The sequence below is a fragment of the Notamacropus eugenii genome, chromosome 4 (genome assembly GCF_028372415.1).
Source record: "Notamacropus eugenii isolate mMacEug1 chromosome 4, mMacEug1.pri_v2, whole genome shotgun sequence".
Taxonomy (NCBI): domain Eukaryota; kingdom Metazoa; phylum Chordata; class Mammalia; order Diprotodontia; family Macropodidae; genus Notamacropus; species Notamacropus eugenii.
The window spans coordinates 449,033,307-449,047,423 of record NC_092875.1 but is presented as its reverse complement, the minus strand read 5'-3'; positions in this window follow the sequence as shown (position 1 = coordinate 449,047,423).

Here is a 14,117-nt window from a genome sequence, read left to right as displayed (position 1 = left end):
TTTTGCCATAGTCTTTTTCTGGGGGGAAAATATCCTCTTTCCACTCTTCCAGATGAAACCTTCCTTGTCACCCAGAAAAGTAATTAGACAAAACCACCCAATCCAATGCCTGAATGTGACAATGTAAACAACATCCTGCCCTATCAGTGCCCTGGCTCTCTGCTGGAAGGAGGAGCTATGTCTCATTTTCTGTTCTTTGGGACCATGAATAGTTTTTCATGTCCTCAGATTTCCAATTTCCTTTTAGTAATCTTCACATTTATATCATTCAGTCATTGTGTATACTGTTCTTTTGATGCTACATATGTCACCTGGTATCAGTTTATAGGAGCAACTAGGTGGCTCCATGAATAGGGTGCTGAGTCTGAAGCCAGGAAGACTCATCTTCATGAGTTCAAAGCCAGCCTCAGACACATATTGTGTCTGAGTGACTGTGTGACCCTGGACAAGTCAGTTAACCTTGTTTGATCAGTTTTGTCATTTGTAAAATGAGCTGAAGAAGGAAATGGCAAACCACTCCAGTATCTTTGCCAAGAAAACCCCAAATGGGGTCACAAAGAGTTGGACTTGACCGAAAATGACTCAGCAACAACAGCAGCAAAGGCATTTCCCACATATCTTCCCATATTTCTTTGAGTTCTTTATATGACAAGGGCTACATGGTCTAGGTGGATAGTGGTGTTGATGCATCCAGGCTTGATCCCCTGCTTACAAAGAGAGTAGGCTGCCATATAATTAATTAATTAATTAGCCATCAAGGGGGTGTGGTATGTATTTTGACCATTAGAGGGTGTGCTTAGTACACATGAGCAGATTACTCCCCTCCTCCCATTGTTTCGAATTCTCTTGCGTACATAGGCAGCTAGCCCAGGGTTCAGGATAGATCTAGAGGTACCACCTAGAATATGCTTCAAATTACAAAAATAGAAAATTCTCTCATCTCTGCTCTAAGTCACCATGTCCCGCTTTGGGAATCTCCCAATCTCATTCCAAACAGACTTCATTCCTAAGACTGAGACAATTTGCTTTTTAATAGTCATATGATTTAATGAAATATGGCAAGTTTGCAAAGCAAAACAAAACTACAAAGAAGTGTTCAACTAGCCAGCTTCAATGAAAGTACTGCATAGGCTCAACTTCTCCCTTCCACCCTCCCTCCCAGTCAGTAGATGGGGAGGAAAGAATGAGGGGAAAGGATTACTTGTTTTCAGAATTTGCTGACTGCCTCACTGAGCAATCTGAGGGAGCAAAAGGAGAAGCTCTGGAAGTGGTATTGTCCCCTGGTCGATCTCCACCACATGGTTGGGTGGGGAATTCATAGCATGGTTAAGTTCTTCAGTCTCATTCCAACCTGCTTCAGTCCATACCACCTGTTCCCATCTGGGAACCTGGGTCTTGAGTCACACTGGCCCCTAGTCACTCTTCACTAGGTCTAAGATCAGTCTCAATTATTGCACAGGTTACAGCAGGTAGGAGCTCAGGTCATGTCTGTGGTGACCATGCTCTAAAACATCACAGTACTCTATTGTCCTCTGTGGCTGGCATGGCCAACTGGGCATGGAGTGTTATTTTTTTCTCTTTTTTCTCCGAGATACCAAAACTTGTAGCAGGAGATCTTAAGGGAAAAGGAAACAAAAAATTTGAGGAAAGGGATACCCATTCACAATTCCTACCTTTCCTTTGTTTCGCTAGTCTATTAGTCCTAGCCACTTTTAAGAAACATTACAGGGGCTCTGTTAAGCTAATATTTCTCATTTTTTACTGCACAGTCATATTCCATTTCATTCATGTGCCATAGTTATTTTTTAGCCATTCAACAACTAATATACACACTTCGTTTCCAGTCCTTTGCAAACACAAAGATAACTGCCATGAATATTGTGACATATACTGCATCTTCAACTTGCTTGGAGTGGAAGCCTACTATTGGGATGACTGAGTCAAAAGGTATGAATATTTCAGTCGCTTTTCTCACATAATTCTAAATTATTTTCTTGAAGTGTTAGGCCTCCATAACTCCACCAAAGTTTGCTGCCACGGAGGAAGCAGAGGGTACCTTGGTTGATACCTGAAGTTGCTTCTTCCAGTTGCTTTTGGTGTATATGGTAGACTGTGGAAGGGAGAAAAGAATAGGAGTTTCACTGATGAAGTTCTCCAGGGTTATATCATGAGGCTTTAAGCTTTTGTGGTGTTTCTGTCTTCTTACCTTACGTATTCATCCTTAGTATAAATTTGACTTCTTTTGTGTTGTCAGGTTAGAGAGCCAATCAAGTGATATCTTCATACTCTTGAGTCCACTGATGGCTCTTTTCTTTTGCATGTTACTCAAATAACCTGTGGTTCTTTTAAAAGAAAATCAGTCAACAAAGCAAAAAGGTTCCCAAACCCTTTATGGTCTGGTCTAGTCCCAACCATGTGAATACAAATGATTCATTTCTTTGTCTTTCATTTTTCTTTAAAAGTGTTTAACTTTAGTTTGGTCAGTTTGAGCTCTTTCGAAAGAATCCTTCATTTTTACTGAGAATCCAAGTATTTCCTTTGGTGATTGGATTTAACCTTGCAACTTTATTTGTCAGAATAGTATATTCTTAATTTTTTCTTTGATTTCTTTTAAACAAGCAGTAATCCTATTCTGTTTCGATTGATTTTCCCTCAAATGGGAAAAGATTTTTCCCTTAGTGACTGGAAAATGTGTTGTTTGATGTCACAATTATAAAATTCAGCCACATTGTTGCTTAAAGAGTTAAACTCTTGGTTTCTCTTTGCTTGTGTACACAGCAGGCATTTAATACATGTTTATAGAATTGAAATATTCTGTGGACTTTTATCATCTGTACTTTGCCATCTGCTTCTAATATTTCTTTTCAGTTTTTCTGTATGATTCCTTAACATATGTATTCAGGGCTTCTTCATGATGTTTTTTTTTTTCTGAAAAACTTATGAAATGCCTTTTAATTCCATCTCTATTAGCCTTCTTAAGTTGTAGACCCTATGGCTCTTCTCTGAGTGATCCCTGACTACTACCCAGCCTCAGAAAAGAATGAAATATTATTTACCAGATTCACAGATATGCAAAGAATTTATGAATAAACAAGACACAGAAAACAAAGGTAGGTGTAAAATGGATAATTTTGATTAATTTTAAATATAATTAAAAAGGTTTGTATATAGAAAACAAATACAGCCAAGATCAGAAGGAAAGCAGAAAATTGGGGGAAAATTATATAGACAGTTTATCAGATAAAGATCTCATATCAAAAGAAAATAAAGAAATTTGTCAAATCATTAAGAATATGAGTCATTCCCCAATTGATAAATGGTCAAAGATATGAACAGGCAGTTTTCTGATGAAGAAATCAAAGCAATTTGTAGTCATATAAAAAAATGCTTTAAATCATTATTGTTTCAAGAAATGCAAATTAAAACAGCTTTGAAAAATTATTTTACACCTACTAGATTAGCTAAAATGTTTTAAGAGGAAAGTGACAAATATTGGAGGGGTGTGGAAAAATTGGGACACTAATTCACTGCTGGCGAAACTGTGACATAATCTAGTCATTTTGGAGAACAATCTGGGATTATGCCCAAAGAGTTATTAAACTATCTATACCCTTTGACCCAGCATTATCACTACTTGGTCTGTTTCTAAAGATGATTAGGGAAAACGGAAAAGAACCTCTGTGTTCTAAGATGTTTATAGCAGCTCTCTTTGTGGTGGCAAAGAACTGGAAATTCCATAGATGCCCATTAGTTGGAGAATGGCTGAACGAGTTGTGGTATATGATAGTGATAGAACACTACTGTGACATAAGAAATAATGAGCTCAACAATGTTAGAAAAATGTGCAGTGGGAGAAGTGAGCAGAGCCAAGAGAACATTGTATATGGTAACAGCAATAGTGTTTAAATAATGACCCAAATTAACTATAAATAACATATGAAGAAAGATACTATCTGCATTAAGAGAAAGAACTGATAAACAGAAATATATATAGAAAATAATATATATGTTTATACCTGTGTGTGTATACGTACACACACCTCTTTGTGTCTAATGGCAGTCATCTCTAGGGTGGAATGGGGGGAAGGCAGAAAAAAGAAGAAAAAAAGAAATTTACCTGGTAATTTTGTTGTATATTTGACAGGAATAGCTAGTCATGCTTAGTAGATTAGCAGTTTCATGTACAATCATCTTTTTTATTGTACTATGTTATGGAAGTGCTTATTTTACTCCATAAATATATATTAATGTAAAAAAAAGAAGATAATGAAATACCCAAACATTGCTTTGACCTGTTTTGTTATTGCCATTCATGAGATTGTTGACCTGGGTCACTCAGAAAATGGTAACTTGGCACAGATCTGAACAGTAACTGAAGTGGACTCTTCTGAGTAAAAGACATTGCAAACAATTTGAGAGCCTCAGAAGTAGGAGGCCCAGTCCCAAATGAGGTAAAAGGCAAAGGAATTATGGCAGACCCAAAGAGACGCTGAGAGACAGGGCAAAACCCTGGCCTTCAGGAGATTTAGAAGTTCATTTGTCTCTGGTGGCATCAAAGTTGCCATAATCATAGGGCCTATCATCAAAACAGAAAACTGGAAATGGCACCAACCCAAGCAAGATTTTAAAGCTAAGAGCTAAAGGGAGAACAGTGGACAATTTTATGGACAGTCTGGCGTTGTTTTTATTGTTAAATCATGTCTGACTCTTTGTGACCCCGTTTTTGGGGGTTTTCTTGGCAAAGATACTGAAGTGGTTTGTCACTTCCCTCTCCAACTCATTTTATAGATGAGGAAACTGAGGCAAACAGGGTGAAGAGACTTGCCTGGGGTCACACAACCAGTAAGTGTCTGAGGCCAGATTTGAACTCAGAAAGAGGAGTCTTCCTGATTACAAGCCTAGTGCTCTTTCCACTGTACCATCTAGCTGCCTCTGTCTGGCATAGCGGTTAGAAATTGGCCTTGGTGTCATGAAAATAAGAGTTCAAGTCCTGCCTCTTATATATAAAATGGTTATATGAACTTGGGAAAATCATTGAACCTCTCAATACCTTAGGCTACTCTGTAAGATAATACATTTTAATATATATATATGCATATTATATATTTTTAAATGTGTTATATATTTCCAATTAACAAACATTTTTCTTTCCTTTCTCCTTCCCCTGACATTGAAAAAAATACAATCAATATACATACTCTTAAAAATTACTGAGGACTCCAAAATGCTTTTTTGTTTATATGACCTACAACTATTATTATTTACTACATTAGAAATGAAAATGTCCAAGTATTATTTTGAAAATAGTTTTATTTCAGGGACCTTCATGGGTCCTCAGACCATACTTTGAGAACTGCTGCACAATATTATTCTGCCTTTTTCTCTCTCTAACAATTTGGACAAATGCATTACTCCATAAAAAGCACTATTGATTAGAGAAATGCAAATCAAAACAACTCTGAGGTACCATATCACACCAATCAGATTGACAGAACAAGAAAAGATGTGGGAGAAGAAGAAAATTGGAACACTAATGCATTATTAGTAGAGTAGTGAACAGTTCCAACTGTTTTGGAGAGCAGTTTGGAACTACGCCCAAAGGGCTATAAAACTGTGCATATCCTTTGACCCAGCAATACCACTTCTAGGTCACTACCACTTCAAAGAGATCATAAAAATGAGAAAATGACCCATGTGTACAAAAATATTTGTAATAGCTCTTTTTGTGGTGGCCTAGAACTGGAAATTGAGGGGATACCCATCAACTGGGGAATGGTTGAACAAGTTGTGGTATGAATAGAATGAAATACTATGGTGCTATAATAAATGATGAGCAGGGAGACTTCAGAAAAACCTGGAAAGGCTTATATGAACTGATACTGAGTGAAGTGAGCAGAACCAGGAGAACGCTGTACACACTAACAGCCACATTGTGAGATGTCTAACTATGATAGATTTAGCTCTTCTCAGCAACATGATGATCTAAGACAACTCCAAAAGTCTCATGATGGAAAATACTGTCCACATCTAGAAACAGAACTATGGAGTCTGAAGCAGATCGAAGCACACTATCTGTTCTTTTCTGTTGTGGTTTCTTTTTTCTCATGGTTCCTCCCATGGTTCTAATTTTTCTTTACATGTCTAAAGTGAAAATACGTTTAATATAGTAATTATCATCATAATCAATATTAATATGGTAAACCAGGGTAGACCCACTACAGAGGTGAAGTCCTTTAAATTCTCTTATGTGAAGAAAAAGTTGTGTTCTGTTGGAGCTGGGCTTATCTTTTCCCTTCTTCAGTGGCTATACAGCTCTGGTGTAGCCCTCTACCTGCCTGCTAAACTAGTCATTTCAATAGCTAATCAGTCTTACATAAAGAAGAAATATTTTGTTTTGATGGTTCTTTTCCCTCTGATTCCCAAGAATTTCATAGTTAATAGTTCCTTCTTGAAAAGGGAAAAATAGTCTTTTCTGTAGTCAAATTCTATTTCTTGGTTTTTGGAATAACTGTTCCTATTAAGGGATAAAGTCAATAGTGACCAAAGAAATCCTGCCGTACTTGACAGAAAGTTCTATTTTTCTTTGTAATTCAGATACACCTCTTACCTTGAGATGCCTGGACCAGAGATTTAGAGTTAGAAGGCACTTGGAAATAATCTGTTTGATTGCCTGCATTTTACAAACAGGGAAGCCTTAGTACAGGAGAATAAAATGCCTTTCCCCAGGTTACACAGGTAAGAAGGCACTGGAGCTGGGACTGGAACCCTTTCCTTCCTTTACTCATGCTTATACTCATACACCTTCCTACTAAGTACCCCAGAAAACAGAATGAAACAAGCTATTAAATACTTTGTTTCATGGCCACAGTAGATTTTTTTTTTTGCAAGCAGGCTGAGACTATCATATGAGTTTAGTACCAGTCTTCTAAGAATTAAAGATTTAAAATAGGAGTTTATAATCTATAATTTACAGTTTGTAAGCCAGGGTCATTTGGAAGCCAGATAACTTTTTGTCCCCATAGAGTGCTATTTAATACAGTGTTTCGAGCACTCTATATTTAGTAGGTAGGTATTGAAGTAATGATTGATTAAATGATAAATAACTCCTTAGTGGTATGAATGAGTGGCAGCTTTCAGAAAAACACATTTTACCTTCTGGAAAGAAAAACAAGTGAAGATGATCTGCTAGAGCAATCCCAGTGGCCACACACCAAAGGAAAAAAGCCATGGACTTTAAAGATTTGGCTCCAGGAAGAAGTTGGTCTGAAATCTAGCTCTGCTACTGACATTAGTTTAGTACCTAGGGCAAATTATTTCTTCTTCCTTGCTAAACCCACTCTCACTGGGCCTTCCTCTCTCTGTAGCTCCTGTGCTGGCACTATGAGTGCAGACCCATAGGGAATATTGTGAAGCAGAGGTAAGGGAACTTATTTTCCATGATATCTTCCTAACCTCTTTCAGGGGCCGAGGCTTACTTCAGATAAACCAATCCTTCCCAGAACCACCTGCTTTAAGGTTTTTCTGGTAATTCTTCTTTCCTTTCTTCACTGGGAATAAAATGAAAAATTAGATAATGAAGATGAAGCTTTTTCAGACCATAAAGCACTGTACGCATGTAAGCAATCATTATTATTAATTATTGTTATTTTGAGGCCTACATCCTCAGTAAAATTATTTAGCATAGTTATAATTTAATGGTGATCCTCAAGAGACAATGCCTTAATATCAAAGGAAGAATGAGAAATAGCTTCCATAGGGTCAACTTTTTCCTTCTGCATCTCTCCAAAAAAGGTATGGGAACCATAGAACATGAATGCAAGAAGGTATTTCAGCTGTGGACTCAGACTTTTTTCTGGGCTCCTATAAAGAATAGATTTCAGGTTTCTATGGTATTATTTGTAAGTTATTGTATTAATATAGTATTTTGTACTCTATCGGGGTCATACCAAGAGCATCCATGAATGAAATGTAACTATGTGTAATCCAGGTATATGGGGAACACTGTAGTGAAACTGTAAGTGTAGTTGAATTGCTTATAAAATTGGTAGTGCAGAAATTTATGGATTTGGCTAGTTTCTTCTCTGCTCTAACCTTAAGTATTCTCCAAAATGGAAATGGGGTCAAATATTCTGATCCCCCTAGACTCCCACCCCCTACTCTTATTCTCCTCCCTTTTAGAAGTCCTAGCTGGCACCTGTAAGCAGTGGGTTGTTGTTGATGCATATGACTTTAGGGTAAATAAAGACAGGTTTGACCCTTTCTGGGGACATGTTGTTGGCCAACCCTAACTCCCATAGTATGTAAGCCAAAGTCATCAGCACCTTTAGCATAAATCACTGGAGCAGGCAGGTGGCTTACTTTGTAACTGCTCCTGAGTGTTAGCCAACTCTATTTGCCATAAATGAAACTCTGGTGGAAGTTATCCATTTTCATTCTTATTCCAGTTAAGTATTGAATCTTCTTTTTTATGAATTTTGATGTTCTCTCCAGTAGGTATAATTGATGAATATTCCCTTTTTAATAGCTGTGTTCCAGAAGAGATGTGTATAGTGCTTTATGTTGGTCCTAGGGGATGCTTAAACATCCTGAAGAGTATGTCTAGGAGCCTCCATGGACAACTAAACTACTCTTCTATGGCCCATGATTTATTATATGGAAATCGAAAGGATAAACTTTGCTTAATTTTGTTTGTTTTTGGCTGGTTCTCATCTATTACCTTGAAATCTAATAGAAGCTTACGCAGTAAGTAATCATTCATTGTTCATTTTGTACACATGAATTTGTTTGGTTTTTTTTTTTTTTTTGGGAGGAGGGGGAACTATGATTTCATTGGTTCAGGAAATTCCCTCTATCAGTGCAGATTAACACTTGCTCTGCAATGCATCTATAATCTTAGAGAATTAACTAGAGCTCTGAGAGGTTAAGTGATTTACTGAGGGTTACACAGCTATCATGTATCAGAGACAGGACTTGAACTCAGGTCCTCCTGACTCTACTGTTAACTCTGTCTACTAGAAGATGCTGCCTATTTGAAAATGGAAAAACTTTTACAGAATATGTAGTGGTCTTACACAGAGGAAAGATTTTTAGTCAGACAACTTGATGAGAGACATGAACAAGATAATAAAGTTTCAACAAAATCCAATAATTTATTGTATTTTTATTATAACATAACACAATAATTTCATAATTATATATTATATATAATTGTATAATACAATATGATATAATGTAATATAATAAAATATTGTAATATAATATATATTATCGTAGAAAGGTAATATATAATATAGTATAGTATAGCATAATGTAATGTAGTGTAATATTACGTTATATTAATATAATATATGTTATATTAACTTCATTATTGTGTTATATAATTATAATAACATAATATAATGTTTATTTATTATAGAAAAGTTATTATAGAAAACTAATTCTCTGAGGAGCAGAGCTGAAAAAATATGTTACTTAAAAAAATCTCAGTTGTATTGTTTTCTATGAGATGTTATGTCAAGAGCATCCATGAACCAAACCTAACTTACCACAATGGAGGGATGTGCAGAACACTGTTTGAAATGCCTGAGTTTGAATATTGTCTCAGCCACTTACTACCTGTGCCACCATTGGCAAACCACTGCCCTGATCTGTAAAATGAAAGGTTTGGTACTTGGTGATTTCAAAGGTGGCTCTAAGGTTAGATTAGAATTTCAACACAGCCCAAGGGGTGAAGTTGTGGCCCAGCTCTATTAAACATTATCATTTTCCAGGCAAAAGGAAAATCAGGGAGCCAGATTCTAGGAGCTATGTTTGGAATCGGGACATTCCCTGGGTATAGAAGAATTCCTGTGGTCTTGAATAGGGAAAGAAGAAAGGTAGATCCCGGAATAAGGAATGGGCTTCATAGGAAAAGTGAATTTGGAGTTGGAGTTGGAGACTACAACTCCCAGAATGCCACACACTTGGATCCATTTAAATCTCTTCCTTGCTAAAACATTCTAATTCAATCCTGGAAGGATTTGTCTTTATTCTTTTATTTTAGAAAAGGAAATCAATTGAAAGAATTAATTTTGCAATGCTTTGTTTTATATCTGAATTATCTGGAATGTGCCAATTCTAAAAAATGAGGAATACTTACTGTTTTTATTTTAACCAGGTTGGGAATTTTTCCTTATAGATACTGTATTCTTTCTCTTCCCTTTTCTTCATCTGCTTCTCTTTCTTCTTGCCCTCTTCCTTTTTGGGGAGTTAAGAGATTACAGTTTCCCTTCTCCATTAGTAATTATTATCAGTCTACTCTGTCTCTCCAAGATGTGCTTAAGAATGTTTATGATTCTTGAAGCATTTGTGTTCACATGTATTGATCCCCCTGGACTTCCATGTGAGACCAACCCTCCCTTTTTTCTGAGGAGAGGAGCAGAAGGGAGCCACAATCTTCTCCCTGTTCCTGTCAGTTAAAAGTGACAACCCGGCTGTATCTGACAACTGGACAGGGAAGGGTGAGTTCGGTAATTTCAAGCCTGCCACCACAGACTAGGAGCTTGTCTGTAGTAAAAAGTTTGAAATAAATTGACAGGAGTCATCAATTTCAACTGGGCAGAAGAAGACTGATATCTTAGGGATTCTGAAATATATCCCAGCTGACTATAGGCCAGCGTACTAAACTGTTTGCTTGTTTATTTGACCTCCTTCCTCCCCACCCCTTCCCCAGCACCCTAGTAACTATCTGAATATGGCTTTTGGGTACCAAGTTTACATAAAAAGTCTGGGTCTTAACATTATCATTTGCACAAAGTTGTTTGCTAAGTATTTGTTGATTTGATTTGAATTTCTTGCTGGTTATAACTTGAATTTAAAACTGGTTAATTCATTTTTCAGACATTTATTGAGTGTTTACTATGGAAAAAATAAGTAAATAAATACCAAGTTTTTGCCTTTTGGGGAAGGAATTCATATTATTTGGAAGAAATATCATAATAGTGTCTTGAATTTTCTTATCAATGATATCTTCCAATTTTGAAATATGTATGTTAGTGAAATCTCATAAGGTTAAAATTATAATGCATTTGTCTTTGGCATCTTTCCTTTAACTGGCAAAAACTGTTTATCTAATTAGTAGACAGACTATTAAATTAAGTAAATTGGTGCTCTCCTCCCAAATCTACAGTAGCTTCCATGTTCTTTCCTGAGCTCTACATGTGTGAACTATTAATTAATCATTTCCTTCAGATGGAAATAGTATAGTAGTGGTGAGCAGCAAAGTTGGTTCTAACTTATTTTTTCCTAGTCCAATCTATTAATATTTATTTTCTCATAATGGATTCTGCTACTGTTTTAAAAATATACACAAATTGGTTTTATCAGCATGTGGTATGGCATTTAGGATAACTCTTGCTACCAATTCAGGTCATAATCAATGGATAAAGTTTAGTGGGTGGCCTTACAGCTTAAGAGACTTGTCCAGGGTCAAACAGCTAGTTATCTGAGACTGGATTTAAACCCTGATGTTCCTGACTTTAATTTAGCACAATCCACAACATTCTTTAGCACTATTATGCTGCCTTTAATCTTAAAATATGAATTTGAAAAAAAATACACCTTAGAAACCTTTCATTGCTTCTTGATGTGCATAATGTTTGGACATCTTTTGAAGAATAGTTATTATACCTGACTCTAGGCTCAGAATAGCAACTACTTTGACTTCCAAATATTTCACATGATAAATACTGACCCACTGTGTATAGCGTTGTTTGCTAATGGAGTGGAGGAAAATATGGATTTAAGAATCAGCAAGAATCAAATTCAAATCCTACTTTACACACTTACTCGTTGTTTGATTCTGGGCAAGTTTCTTATCATCCAGTGTCTCAGTTTCCTCGTCTATAATATGAATAAGTTGGATTCATCGACTTCCAGGATCCCCCTTTACCCCTAAATATATGATCTTTCCATACCTACTCTTTTCCCCAGTTCCATGTTAATTTAATGGTATGTGAGACAACTGGGGAAGGTAAAACATGATGGGTGAATTAAATTCACTCATAACAAAATCATTCTTCAAACCATACAGCCACATTGCTTAATAATAAGTGGGATAAGGAGTGGGGGATGTCACCAAATTCATTGATTTGGGACCGGGTAACCAGTTTTGATTTCTTTTCTTTCTTTTATGCCTAACCCCAAATTTTAATACTTTAAAAACCATGAAATCACTCTTAACTAGTGGCATGCCACCCTGTTTTCTATTTTTAAAAATGAGCAGTTATTATATGTGCCACAAATGTCAAGATGAGAAGAGATTTGGTTTGGCTCCTATGAACTTTCTTCTCCCTTTCTGTTATGGAACTGACTAATTGGTTACAATTGAAGAAGCAATGATTTTCTTTCATCGTGTTCCTGTTTTCCTCTTTGTTTACTGGGTTTTAATTATGTAGTCCATGGATTTCATTTTCTGAGCTCACTTATTCTCATTTCCATTCCCTTGTAATTTTTTTTAAAGACTAAAATAAAGAACCATTAAAATAAAAAAAAGGTAACTTGGTATTGTCCTATATTTTCAAAGTTTTGGCTCTGCCCTGGCTCCTTCTCAATTATGAAATTAATAACCTGAAAGACACATAGTTCAACTTGAAGTTTATGTGAAACATGAGCTGTTGATGTGCAAATTCAGGCTTTGCATTAATTGTCCACTATTTCAGGAGTTACAAGGATCTAGCTCTAAAAATAGTAGGCTATAAATTTTCTTCCGAGTTTTAAAATGGCACCATTATTTTCCACTCACTGAATACCATATAGCTATCAGATACACATTTGTTTATAGCACAAGACTCGTGAGGCTGTAGTTTTAGGTTCAGCACTCACATGTGGGTCAGTTCGTATCCTCTTCTGTGACCTGCACACTACTATACTAACCAGCCTGATCTATTGGTGTTGAAAAGAATGTTGGATCTGAAGTCAGGGGACCAAATTTAGAATCCAAATTCAGACTCTTAACTACCTATGTGACCCTGCACACATAATTTAATCTCTCTGGTTCTTTACTTCCTCACTCTCCTAAATGAGATGGGTCAGAAAGATAATCTTTTGAGTCTATCTAATTGAAATCAACAAGCAAATTGTAAAATAGCTGCCATTTTTGCAAATGAAAAATAGGAAGAATTCAGTCAATATATTTATGAAAATAGGTCTGTGAATAGACTTTTTTCTATTTTTAGTATCACGAGATCCCAAAGAATTTAGTAATGCTTTAGAGTTATTCAAGATGTATGTTTTGCCATCTTCTTCATGTCATTGAGGAATATACCATAAGGCTTACAATATAAACTTTGGAATTCTATTTCCACTAGTAAGAAGGAAAAAATAATGTATATTTTAATGGTTTTTCTAAGCATATCAAATACCTTTCATGACTAAGACTTATTAAAATAATTTTCATCTATCACATAACCCCTTGGGTAATTTAAAAATTTTGATTGGGTTTCCCTTTCAACATGGAAGGAATCTATTGTTTGGTCTAACTTCTTCACTTTACAGATGAGAAAACCTAAGCTAAGAGAAGTTGTGATTTACATGAAGCTAGGCAGTTTGTGCCAGAGAAAAGACCAGAAACAATTTCCTGATTTTTTCCATTTCCCCGCACCGCCTCTTTTTGCTTATTATGGCTGTGTCTATTTTTGTATATTAGTTGCCATGAATAAAGACAACAAAAGGTTTTGGTTTCAAATTTGGTGGAGCATGCTAGAATTTTTCAGCATCAAAGGAATTAAGAACAGGCGAGTTATCCATATAATGTGGCCATTCTTCTGATCACTATCAAAAATAAAGGAAAAAAACCCTGAAATAAGAGAATTGGAAAAAAACCCACACAGAAACTATTGAAACCTATGAAAAATGGAAAACTGAAGAGAAAAAAAATCTATTTCCTCTTCCTATTTGGATGCAAATGTTCATTGGACATATAGACTTAGTAGCCTTTAATTAGGGATTCCTAGTCCATGGATTTGCATTACCACTAAGTAATATGTATTGAGTTTAAAAAAGGTTACATTTTCCACTCAGACAAAAATACGTTTTGCCATTCATTGTAAAAATGATAAATTCTCTAAAAGCGAGTCTGG